Here is a 12,239-nt window from a genome sequence, read left to right as displayed (position 1 = left end):
CATCAAAATAAGAAAATCAAAATGATAAAAAAGAGAAATAAGTTGCCAGTTTTCTGTGAATCAACTGATTGATTCATCAACTAATTGTCGCAGCTGTACTTGTATAAAGTGTTTGGTTTATGCCAAAATCTTATTTTGTAAAGTAACTTAAACTGATGTAGTGAAGACAGAAAAGTACAATATTTCCCCTTGAAATGTAGTGGAGTTAAAGTTTAAAGTAGCATGAAAATAAAAACAGGCTTACTCAAGTAAAGTACAAGCACCTCAAATACATACTTAAATACAGTGCTTGAGTAAATGTATTAGTTACATTCCAGCACTGGTGATTAAATAATTTCAAAGATTTCCCTTCCTTATATATTAAATTATTAGGCTACTGCTTTTTCTTTACAAATCGCGACTAAAATGTAAACATTTACAGCATTCTTTAAATGAAGCAGACATTATAGGTTACAGACAGGATCAATAAGGATCAAGAAGCAATAACCTACATGCAGACTGACTGGCACCTTGACACTTACATAGTAAATAAAGAGCGGGTCTACTACAGGGGCGGATACTCCAACAGCTGCGATAAGAGAACAAGAGAGATCAGCTGACGAGTTGGCAGAGCTGCACAGCAACAGCGCACCGGGGAGGGCTTTTAGGGACACACTGCTGCTGGCTGACACACAACACGGATCAACGTGTAGCCTATGTATGCATGCTGTTCACCATTTTGCTTGTAACAGTTAAGGATAAGCTTATAGTAACCTAGAAATAACAGAAGCTGCGACGCGCACGCAATGAAACCAACCACAAAATGGGAGCAGCGAGGTTGTTTTTGCACCCGGAAACATGAAACGCTGCAGCTGTGTCCTCGCGGAGGCACATGGTGGCGTTTTATTAATTAGCTTACCTTACTGGTGCAGCTGTGGAAGTTGTCAAGCATTTACATAATGATGTCTTTAATAAGGCTGGCTGTCACACAGCTGTTCACACATGAATGAAGTCATGTAGGCCACTTACAAGAAACAGTGGGAGTGATTTTTAAGGGAAAGTAGAGGAGGCGTTTTGAAAATGTTAATGTTGATGCTTACATGTGTAGTTCTTAATTCTAGGCAAATAAACACAAACGTTGACCATATAATAAAATGGAAAAATAAAAGCTGATATAATATCCTGTGGTTGTTCCAGAGGCTTCATGATATGTTATTGTCATGTTTCAGTCACGATACAATATTATTATTGCAATTTTAAACAACTGGCAATAAATTGCAATCTAATATTTTGTTCAATAGTAAATAATGTCCCCAAAGAAAAAAAATGGTCAGCGTCTGTTTTATCTAATAAGATTAAGTTTTAGTTTCTGACTACAATCATTTTTATTGCAGCAAAATGTATCAAGTGACTGAAAAAGCAATTCATTTTATTATTCTACGATGCTACCAAAAGCTTAATTTGTATTAGCAATATTATTAATTGATAAAGAAAATAAAACTGATACTTGGCCTCAGTATAAAGATCAAATATTGCCATACAGCCTGTATTTATATTTGTACATAGAAGTCAATGATGTGATTACTATTCTAAGGTGCCCACTCACTGCACATCATTTTCCATGCAATTCATCTTTTACTGACCTTCCAAAAGTCAAATCTGAGCCATGAAATTCTGTATAAAACTGAGGTCTGAAATATTACTTTTGAGTACATTCAGAAATCTGAATCTTTATAGCATGACAATACATTTCTGAACTTTATCATCATTTCACACATAATAAATGGTTAGAGAATTATGACTTTCCTAACAATGAAAATATAATGCTTGGCAAATCATTTGTTACTAATGAATAAAATCTCTGAGGGCTACCAGGTTTAGTAAATCTTGTCTGGGACTGCTTTAGGCCCTCTAGTGGTGGCATGATGGAAAGGCAAAGGGTGTTCTGGTGAACAGATTTGTACCCCAGCATCACTGACTGCTACAGGGTGGACAAAACAGAAACATCTGAATGCAACACATCAGTCAACATTGTAGCTGCCTTGAAAAGCCATAAATAAAAGAGGTGGTGATGGTTGCTTTTAAGGTTGTCAGACCTGTGTTAATGCTGGCACCTTTTGCTAATTGGTAGAAGGGAACACACACAACATATCCTCATACAACAAGTCATATAACACCCTACACATTAGTGCCCCACAGATGACACACCACACATGATGTGTTAGTGTTTTGTTTTGGGGGTTTTCGTTCCATGAAAACGTTGAAAAACGTTGAAGAAGGTACGGGAACCAAATTAAAGTTTAAACATTGAACAGAGGAAGGTCTGCACAGTTCAGCTCCCTTTACATTATTGAGATACTCACAAACCAAATGACATTTTGAACTGCAAGCTACAGTCTTTGGGGGAGAGCTTGCCTTGGACACTGAATGTGCTAAGTCCGCCACTGTACTCAAGTGCAAAGTAGGCCAACATTTTTTTATTATTCTTTTGTTTTAAGATAGTTTGGGGGGTGGGGGCTTCTTTCTTAATTCGACAGGACAGCTACAGTGTGAAATGGGGAGAGAGAGGGGATGACATGCAGCAAAGAGCCAAAGTTGGAATAAAACATAGAGCTGCCGTGGCGAGGACACAGCCTCTGCACATGGGGGCGCCCGCTCCAGGTGAACCACTGGGTGCCCTGTAGGCCAACATTTTTGTATGACACTGTTACACTAAAAAACTGTGCAAAGCCGCAAATTATGATGAAAAACTAAATGCTGTAGGTCAGGGGTGTCCATACTTATTTCAATGGGGTGGGGGGGGCAGATTAACTAATGTGACAAAAACCTGGAGGCCAGCTGCTTCTTGCATCAAAGGTTATCTAAGAAAAAAATCAAATAACATTGCAACAAATGCAACTGTTTCATCATTAAGTGGAAAAAGTATTCAAGTTTTCACCACCTTTAAAGCGGTGGTCCTCAATGTCGACTTTATGCCCCTTTGCTGTGGCCATGACTGCTACCTAGCAGGAAACATCTGCTGTTAGGTAAGCACTCTGTTTGCTTGTTTACCATGCAGAAAACATCAATTGTGCTTGCATAGCTCCTACTTGCTGCAGGTCTACAAATTGTATAATAGTCCTTAAAGGGAGAAAATGCAAAGTGACTTTGCTTGATTGACAAGTATTGTGGGGTGGGTAACAAAGAATATTTTGAAAGTCAAAATTTGGTCAGTTTGTGGTTGTTTTTGGCTACATTTTTTTTTATTTTGATTTTTAAAATTTTAATTTTTCAGTAGTTAAAATCAGTCAGTTACCAGTTGTTTTGGCTTAATTTTCTGATTTTGATTTGTTTGTTTTTTTCTTTCTATTTTTGATTTTTTTTTCTGTACATGTTTCCTGTAGCACATAGATGCAAGTGTTGTATTGATTTATGAGGATGCAAATATACATTATCCGTACAGTAAAAGAACTGGCTGTCCTGAAGTCACAACTTTTTAATTATGTAACACACTTGTCACTGTTGGTGAGGCAGAGCTGGTGGCCAGCATGAAATCAGGGATGTCTAACTCCAAAACTGTGCAGATGAAAACAGCAGACAGTGAAATAGAGGGGTGTTACCCTTCATGAAGGCCTGCTGATGGAGGGGAGCTGAGGCGGAGAGATGGCCATGAGGACAGAGAGAGAGAGAGGGAGATGGGGAGTTTGGAGAGGAGCCGGGGACTGCCCATGGTGGATGGGCGGAGCAGTAAGCATGCGCTGAGCTGGCAGACTCTGGGGCTGGTCCTGACGGGCTGGCTGGGCTCCGGGCGGCTGTCTGTGCGCTTCAGACGGTATTGGGGGAGACTACCACCAACACTCATCGTCTCCTCGAGTGCTCAGAGATTAAAAACAAGAAAAGAAAAGCAGAAGAGGACAACTGCGAGAAAAGAGAGCCCCACCTCGGCATCTGGAAAAGCACCGAAGAAGAAGGAGACGATCCTCCCCCTCTACCCCACACCCCGTCGCCAACCCGCCCTATCCACCCTACCCACCACTCCGTGCCATCCCTCTGGTCTCAACTGCCCTCCCACCCCGTCAGGAGAACCACGACCACCCATAGGAAACCCCCACTTGACCAGCGTTGCCATTAAGCGATGCGCTTTGAATTTAGGAAGAAATCACCTTTGCGTTTTTGATGCACAACACAACCTTCTTTATTTTTTCTCCTCAGCGGGAACAGTTAGGGTTACGGATTTGGGTGTTTACACTTTTTGACGGGTTTCTAGTGGCACGATAACATGCACCAAATATCATCCCGCGGCAACAGACAAGGCTGTCATTCCATAGATTAGTCTTTATTTAAACAAGCAGCTATCACACACGCTGCGTTTGAGCTCATGTTTGCTTTTTCCCATGCTTAGAAAGAATCCCGACAATGGTCTGGGAACGGACCGCCTCTCCAGACACCTAGAAATATTTTTTCAAGGCGCATCAGCTCTATATTTCGTGCTTATCGAGGAAAAAGCGACACATTGACGAGGAGTCATTTGACACCGACGCCGCTTGAGCCATAGGACTTTGCGTGCGAAGTTTGCACCGGGAAGAGGGGGGCCAAGTCGGAGATATCTCGGCCATATCCACGGCATTTTCCCTGTAAGGTAAGCCAGGAGCGACCCTATCTTGCATGTCAGTCTTGTGATATTGTGTGTCTTGTCATGTGTGTCCACGTTGGTGTGAGTGCGCTGCCACAATGTGGAAAAATTGAGTTCAAACAGGGTAGTGACCTATTTTCAGAGGCTCTCTCCAGCGGTGCGCCCATATCCTGCAGCCTGGACTCCCCACACTGTCATTCAAGGCCGGTCGTGGCGGACGTGCCTTCACCGGTGCCATTTACGCACCGTGTCAGTACCAATTTGTGCACGAGAGCGACCTTTTTTCTACATCCTTTCTTAAACTATCACCCCCTCCTCAACCCTGAGACATTTTTAGAGCTGTATCACAAATCCTGCCCTATATAGGGGCGTACATCACAGCCCAGCCAGCTGTTGTGCAAGACGCAGGCTTGCACTGAGCTCTCTGATGTTCTGTCACAACATCTGATAAAGAGTTCAACGTCTGCAGACTGCTGACACCCACTTAAAACAGTGATGTACTGGTAAATAAAGCTGTGACCAGCATATGAGGCCAACAGCAAAGAAAAAAAGCTCACTTTTAGATTTACTTTATGTTTTCCACATGAAATACGTGGTTATATCGTGGAAAGTTTAATGTTAGACAGTGCATTTAGGTTTATGTCACTGGTCTAGTAAAATCTTTGCCTTGCTATTTCATCATTTAGACCAATTTGAAGTTAGCCGAGGGCAAGCATGTAGTGCAGGGGGCAAGGATGAGCACAGGCACCCAGGCCTAGATAAAGAGCTATTTTCCTCCAATTAAGCAATTCCACTGTCCCTAAGCCTAATTGTGTGCACACTGGGACTGGGTTTGGGATGGACCTTCTCCCCATTGGCTGCCTCCCATGGGCCCATTGTTTCAGAAGATGCCAGGGGAAAGAGCCGAGCCCTGCCAAGGCAGACCTAACAAGCCCTGTGCTGGAGTGGAATAAGGCCTGATCATTAAAAAGCATTAGGCCACAATGCAGATCGAGGCACACTCAGGGGGCTGTATTTTGAATCAGATGGCTGTATATTTCCAAGGTGAATGTATGAACAATATAACGTGTGGGTGCATGAGAGAAACTGTCACACAGATATCATATGAGGCTGGAGGAGGTCTGGCTATGAGCCCAGTGGACCTCTCTCAAAGTATGTAGGGAAGAGGAGCAGAGAAAGAGGCCGCACAGGCTTTGTGCAGAGGGAGGACTTTGACTCCCTCTCCTCCCTCCCTCCCTTCCTCTTCCAGGCCCCTGCTATTTAATCCATAACCCCTCTCTGAACTGTGAGCACAGGTGCTCCTCACATCCACGGCCTGCTCACCGCATTGTTTATCCAATCAGCTGATGATCAGTTCAGCCACAGGTCAACCATAACATCCATCTGACAGAAAGACCGGGGCCAGACGGAGAGGCCTCTATCACCACCGCCACACTGGTGGTGATAGATGTCTCTCTTCAGGGTTCCCATGGTCATGGAAAACCTGAAAAAGTCTTGCAATGTCACAATATCATTTTTCAGGCCTGGAAATGTCATGGAATTAATGAAAGAAATATCAAATGTTTTGGAGAGGTCATGGAATTTTGCTGTGTTTAATAAAAATGTTACAGTAATCTTAACCGATAGCCTTAACTGTTGACATAACATAGCTCGAATATATTGTTCAAGCATTGACACTGTGATGCGCACTAGTTGCATCGAAGGATGTGCAATGTCAAATAGGCAAACAAATTATTTGCTGCTTAACACAAATGTAAAACTCGCACGGTTCTCATTTTCCAAGTAACATCCTGGCCAGGCCAAGCGGGAATATCCTCTGTGTGCGTGTGTGTGTAAAAAAGTACTGTAACCAGGCCACCAAGTGCCACAGACACAATGAAGCACATGCTTTCCCAAAATGGAAATTTTATCATGGAAAAATCATGGAAAAGTTTTGAAATTTTGTCCATGAAAATGTGTGGGAACCCTGTCTCTTACACAGCATTTAGTCACTGCAGAGAAAAAGCTCTCAGCACCACCAGAAAGCCAGATGTCCGCTGGGGTCCAGCTGTGCATCCCTGTGGTGGCATTCCTCACTCTCAGGATGTGTGTTTGTGTGGGCAGCCTTTTTTGGCTGTACATTTTCTCACCCTGACTGCATGCTTGGCCAGATGTAAATACTTGGGACAGCTGCTGGGTACAAAAGCTCTCACAGAGTTTTGGTCGGAGTGTGACACCATCTTGCTTCGTCTGCTGCAATCAGTATGCAAGAAGATATACCTTAAAGACTTTCCACTCATGCCAGTTACTGAAATCAAATCGCAAGTGTGGTTGTCAGCTCCCTAATTTTCCCGTGCCTTAAGGTTTTGCCTCACACCACAGCTGTGTGACATCATACCCCTGAGGTCCCAAACCTTGTGAGGGTAAGGCAGCTGCTTTATGGTGGAAAAGGTGGACCCTAATGGCATATTCCTGCGTCAGAGAACAACCACGAGGCATGTGGTGGAGGGATGGTGGGAACCCACAGTGCACTTGTACTTAATGCCTTAAACCAGGCTAATAAAAGCATACCGCATCTGATTTAAAAAGAAGCAGTTAATTCTTACATTGTGAGTGTGGTACCACGGAGAAACTCTCATCTGAAGTCCAAGGTGACAACAGTAAGTTTTGTTTTTCACGCAGTGTTGTGGGGCCACTAAAATATGTTTTCCACTGGGGGAAATTAACTCAGAGGAGGACTGCTAGCAGTAATTGGTTGGAATGTAAGTGGTACAAACTACAGTGGGAGAGCGAGAGGGAGTGTTTGAATTGATATCACAGTGGGGTTTCATAGCTGCTGGGGATTACGGTCAAGCTGAAAGGCAACTGAGCAGCAGGGGTGGGAGGATTATAATGGTCAGTGAATGAGGCAGCATGCAGTGAAAACAAGGCACCTGATACACACTTGCATTTATCTTCATGGGGAAAAAAGCCGCTTTATTGCAGACCCACATGACAGATATGTCTTTTTTGTGGTTAAACTTGTAGACAAGAACCCTGTAGCAGTCATATTTCTGATCAGACAGCTTCATATCAGACAGTGGTGCTCCCAGGGTGGGGACAGAGGGAGACCGAGATCTGATACAATTGCCAGCCCCCCGCAGTGCCCCCCCCCCCCCCACGGTAAAAATCACTCATAATTTACGCTACCTGTTCAAGGTGAAAATATGCTGTTGTGCTGCTTCTACTCCAACACAAAGCTTAAATGCCTTTAGAAAATGTTTAATAAAAACTGAAACTTTCAACAAGTTCACAGCAACATTTTTTCATAAAGTCAAGTGAAGATTTATTTATTTATTTTAAAAAAGAGTAAATAATAATAGCTCCCTGAGGGTTTACAAAATAAAAGTTTCTGCCATGCTGACACTTTTGCACTTTTGAATTAATAAATTCATTTTATCATAGGTCATTAAAATAAAACGCTGTTACAGTTAATCAGCAAAATGCCAAATATCGGCTCCAATATTTGGCCAGGCTGATAATCTGTCGACCCCTTTTTTGGTCCCCAGATTTTGCTGCGGTGTGGGGGTTCTTGACTTTTACGCTACTCTTTGCAGTTGCAGACAAGCAGACAGCGGCACAGAGGGACAGAGAGACCGCACGTTAAGTCGAATAAGTGGAGAATTTCGGCTCAAAGCAAGTTAATAGAATACAGTCTCTGGCTTTTATTGATATCAAGTGTCTGCAAAAATGTTGTTGCGCATTTGTGATGTCATTAGCACCATCAGCTTTTTTACTAGTTTACATCAAGCTTTAAAATTTTATATAGAAAACAAAATGAATTCTGTGTCCCGTACAGCCCTGGATCACAGACGGGAGGATAGAGTTGTCTTGCCTTTGAGCCAGGAACTAAGGTAGTTACAGAGCCCAATTGCAGTTGAGGTAAAAGGGACAGCTTTTGCAATGCCAGCATGCTGTCTAAAATCATACACCAGAGAGGCATGATGTCACTGTTGTTTTGTGTAAAAATGAAAAGGTTGCATAAAGAAGGGACCCTTGAACATGATCTCTATGTAAAAAGGGCTTTTAAGAGTCTTTGGCGCATTAATTGTTTAGCTAGTATGATGGTACAGGTATCTTGTGAAACTAGACAACCTAAGACACCCAATTCTACAAACCACACTGGTATAACTTTAAGTGTTAATATTGACATGTTGCACTGTTAGGAGCAGCTTGCTAAATGTTTAATGCTAAGAGCCAATTTATATGTTGTGATTTTGCTTTTAAATGAAATTACTACTTAAAAACCTTTTCCACTTTGCGGGGACGCCGCTGTTCACAGCTGACATCATGCCATTTTAGAGGCTGTAGCGGGCTGAGTTTCAAAGCTAATGACAATAGTATCTGGTATCATATGAAACAAGTGAACTAAAGGAAATGTACCAAACATGTCATGCTACCTTGTCTGGAAATGAGCTAAATTATGTTCCAAAGTTAGGCTAAATTTTGGCGATGGAACAACTGGCATGGACATCTTCAAAGAGGTTTCTTGAACTCTCACCTCAATAAAGAAAATGTGCTGTATTGGTACCAACAAGTCTCCCCTATTGGGAATCAATGTACCCCCAAGCTGTATGTTTGTCTTTTTTAAGGAAAAAGACAACCAGCCTATTTGACAAACAATGAATCACCTAACATGTATACTGTAGATATATAACGCATTAAAAAAGGATTGTTGTGGGACGCAAAATGTAAAATCTACCTGTTTTACTCTATGCACATCAGAAAATTATTAACATTTACAGGAAAATGAGAAACCGAAGTATGTCAGTATGCGATTCCTTAACTTTCACACTGACAAAGTTTTCCACTAGCCTACATACTTAAACAGCAAAAATCCCAAAATTCAGGTACCGTTTTTGGTTTTGGTGTGCCATCTCAAGATTTTCAGTTGTCCTGTCTGGCGAGCCCTATGAAAAATTTCCAGGGGCGCCACTGTCAACAGATGAAATATGACTAACATTAGGTTAATGTCATGTTGAATGGAGTTGCACATCCCAGCTCTTGACCTTTGATTTGGCTGAAAATGTCAGAGGCTATTCACAATGTAGCCCAATGAAGAAATGTGTTCCTTCAGTAAAATGAGCTGGAGAGCGGATGTGGTATGATATGGCATCCATTGTCAGATTTGGACAAGGTCTTTTAAAATCCAGTGCAATAATGTTCATGTTAACATAATCTGTCTTTTATCATCAATTCTGCCACAATAATAACATAACTATCATTCACAATCCACCTAATCACTGATTTGACTTCCATGCTTTATAATTAATTTGGAGTTTTTGGCAACTTTTTGGTTATTTTGCGGCTGATATTGGCTGAATAGTAAGCCATTGGATTTCATACAAGCCACAAGACAGAGGTCATCAACATGACTCTCAGTTGAGCTGATTCAAAAGCTGAACTTGAAAATAACAGCAAATGTTGCTCATGTCATTACTGTCCAGCTCTGCGCATTTTTTCCACAAAATATCACTAATCATTGCCATGTGTGCAGCAGTGGAGGTGACACACTCATACTCCGTAGTGCTGCAGTGTGATGTGTCTATGTGGGGTGACGGCCAGACTCCAGGACCCATACATTAAGAATAGACAGAGCGGATACAGAGCTTGACTCACACTAACTTGCAAACTGAAGGAGACCAGTGCATACCGCTTTGCTCCCTGGCTGGCTGGGCTCAGGGAGCGTGCATTTTTCTTCAGTTAAACTGTAACCGCTAATCACCTCACGGCCTCACTGTTTCCTCCTGGAGCAGACCATTCCTGGGTCCCCAGGGTGGGTTTAAAAAAAAAAAAGCCTCCCTATGGGAATATATGGTCTACCCTTTTTTTAAAATCACCTGTAAGGGACATCCCAAATGAGCAACGGGCTCTTGATCTTTCTGCAAGGATCTGCCAGGGTGAAGTTTAGGGGTCAGTTCCTCTGTTGCAAGTCTGCAGGCCTGCATTTCCAAAATAAACACAGACAACTCAGTGCCTCACTCCAGCTACCCCACCCTACCTCTTCTCATTCTCTTTAATGCTCCTTCTGCGCTCCCTGCTCAGTGTTTCTATCGTGAGAGAATTTCAGCTCGTGGAGCCCTTCAGACAATACGCAGACCATGTCTGGGGCAGGGCGCACTTGATGAGGAAAAGTAAAAGAAAGAATACAGGAGTAATGCCAAGACTTAAAAGAATAACAGCAATGTAAAGGAGCTGTCGGAGAAGGGGTGGAGGGAAAGTTTTACAAAGTCCATTTTGGGTTTCCACCCAACATACTTTAACCCTCTGAAATCTGGACATCAGTTTTCTTGGGCTACGTTCAGATGGCTTTCACAAGCTTTGACCCTTTGAATCCTGAGCAAATTGTGGTTTTTAGCCTTTAAAAAAAAAAAAAAAAATAGTAAAAAAGGCAACAACCAACTCTTGCACTCTAAGTTGATTTTACTGTAAGAAAATATAACCAATTGCCCTGAAAAATGTAAGTAAATATAAGTATTAATCTTACTTTATGTTTACTTCATATGTATTTGTCAAGTTCACTCAAAATGTAGTTCTACTTACTTAATTTTGTGAAGCTTGTTGCAACTTAAAAATGACAAGTTTAATTTAATCAATATTTCTAAGTTTTACCAACTTCAGTAAACCATGTTAACTACCTTTATTCTGCCGGTTGCATACTAGTCAATCATATTTTATATATTCTTAAACATGTTAACAAAACAGAACTCACAGATCTCCTAACTTCATCACTGGTAAAATGGTAAAAACTGATGATCAGGTTAAGTCACACTATCTTGGTTTACTGAAGCTGCTAACACTTAGAAAGAACAAGATAATTTCACTTCTTATGTTTAAGTTGCAACAACTTTATAAAAAGTAGACATAAATTATGATTTATAGTTATATTTACTTTCCCTTTTCAAGGCAACTGGTTTCCAAGTTTATCTGAAGTAAGATCATCTTGTCACATTTTACACTGCTGTTAGTAAAAAAATAAGAAAAAAAAAAGAGGGGAAGATTATCAGGAAAGTAAATAAAGGGGAAATGTCCAGAAAATAATATTTATAATTATAATTTTTTCATATTTCACATTATATGACATAATAATAACAACAATAATAATAGTTATTAAATTAAACAATAATAGCAAATTATGTAATTTTCTTGAATTCTTTTACTAATTTCTTTTTTTTAAATTGTTGGGCCATGGCTTGTCAAAAAAATCAAATTAATTTACTCAGGTTTTAAAGGGTTAAACATGACGGTAAACCTGGACCTTACTGGAGCTTTTAGATTTCTGGGAGCTCAGTTCAAGGAGCTGTGAGTTGTTTGGTAATATGCTCACAGCAACACAGTTTTAAGTGGAGACACAGCTGGTTTGTATTATTATTTACTTGCTTGGCCAACACCCTGGATTCTCCAGTCTCCCCTCAATAGCACTACAGCAGTTCAGTGTGACTGAGGTATGTATGTGTGTGTTTGCTCGTTTGAATAGAAAAGAAAGGGAGGAGTCGCTTAAGAGGGGCTCTGCCTGTAAGAGCGGGTGAGGAATCGCATGCCGAGACGGGGGAGAGGGATTGATGGTTTTTTTTACAGAAGGGGATGAGGGAGAGACGGGTGAGGCATTTCAGAGACTCAAATAAGGCTC

The 12,239-nt window shown here is 41.4% G+C and overlaps 1 protein-coding gene across 1 annotated transcript in view; it reads left to right on the top strand.

The window, feature by feature from the left end:
• Positions 1-4,528: 4,528 nt before the first annotated feature.
• Positions 4,529-12,239, top strand: part of glis2b (GLIS family zinc finger 2b) — a 37,888-nt gene continuing 30,177 nt past the window's right edge. Inside the window, 1 exon segment of the mRNA XM_042504200.1 lies at positions 4,529-4,597. The gene's annotated coding sequence lies outside the window, so the exon portion shown is untranslated.

Source organism: Plectropomus leopardus, chromosome 17 (genome assembly GCF_008729295.1).
Source record: "Plectropomus leopardus isolate mb chromosome 17, YSFRI_Pleo_2.0, whole genome shotgun sequence".
Lineage (NCBI taxonomy): Eukaryota > Metazoa > Chordata > Actinopteri > Perciformes > Serranidae > Plectropomus > Plectropomus leopardus.
This window is presented reverse-complemented; position numbering and strand designations above follow the sequence as displayed.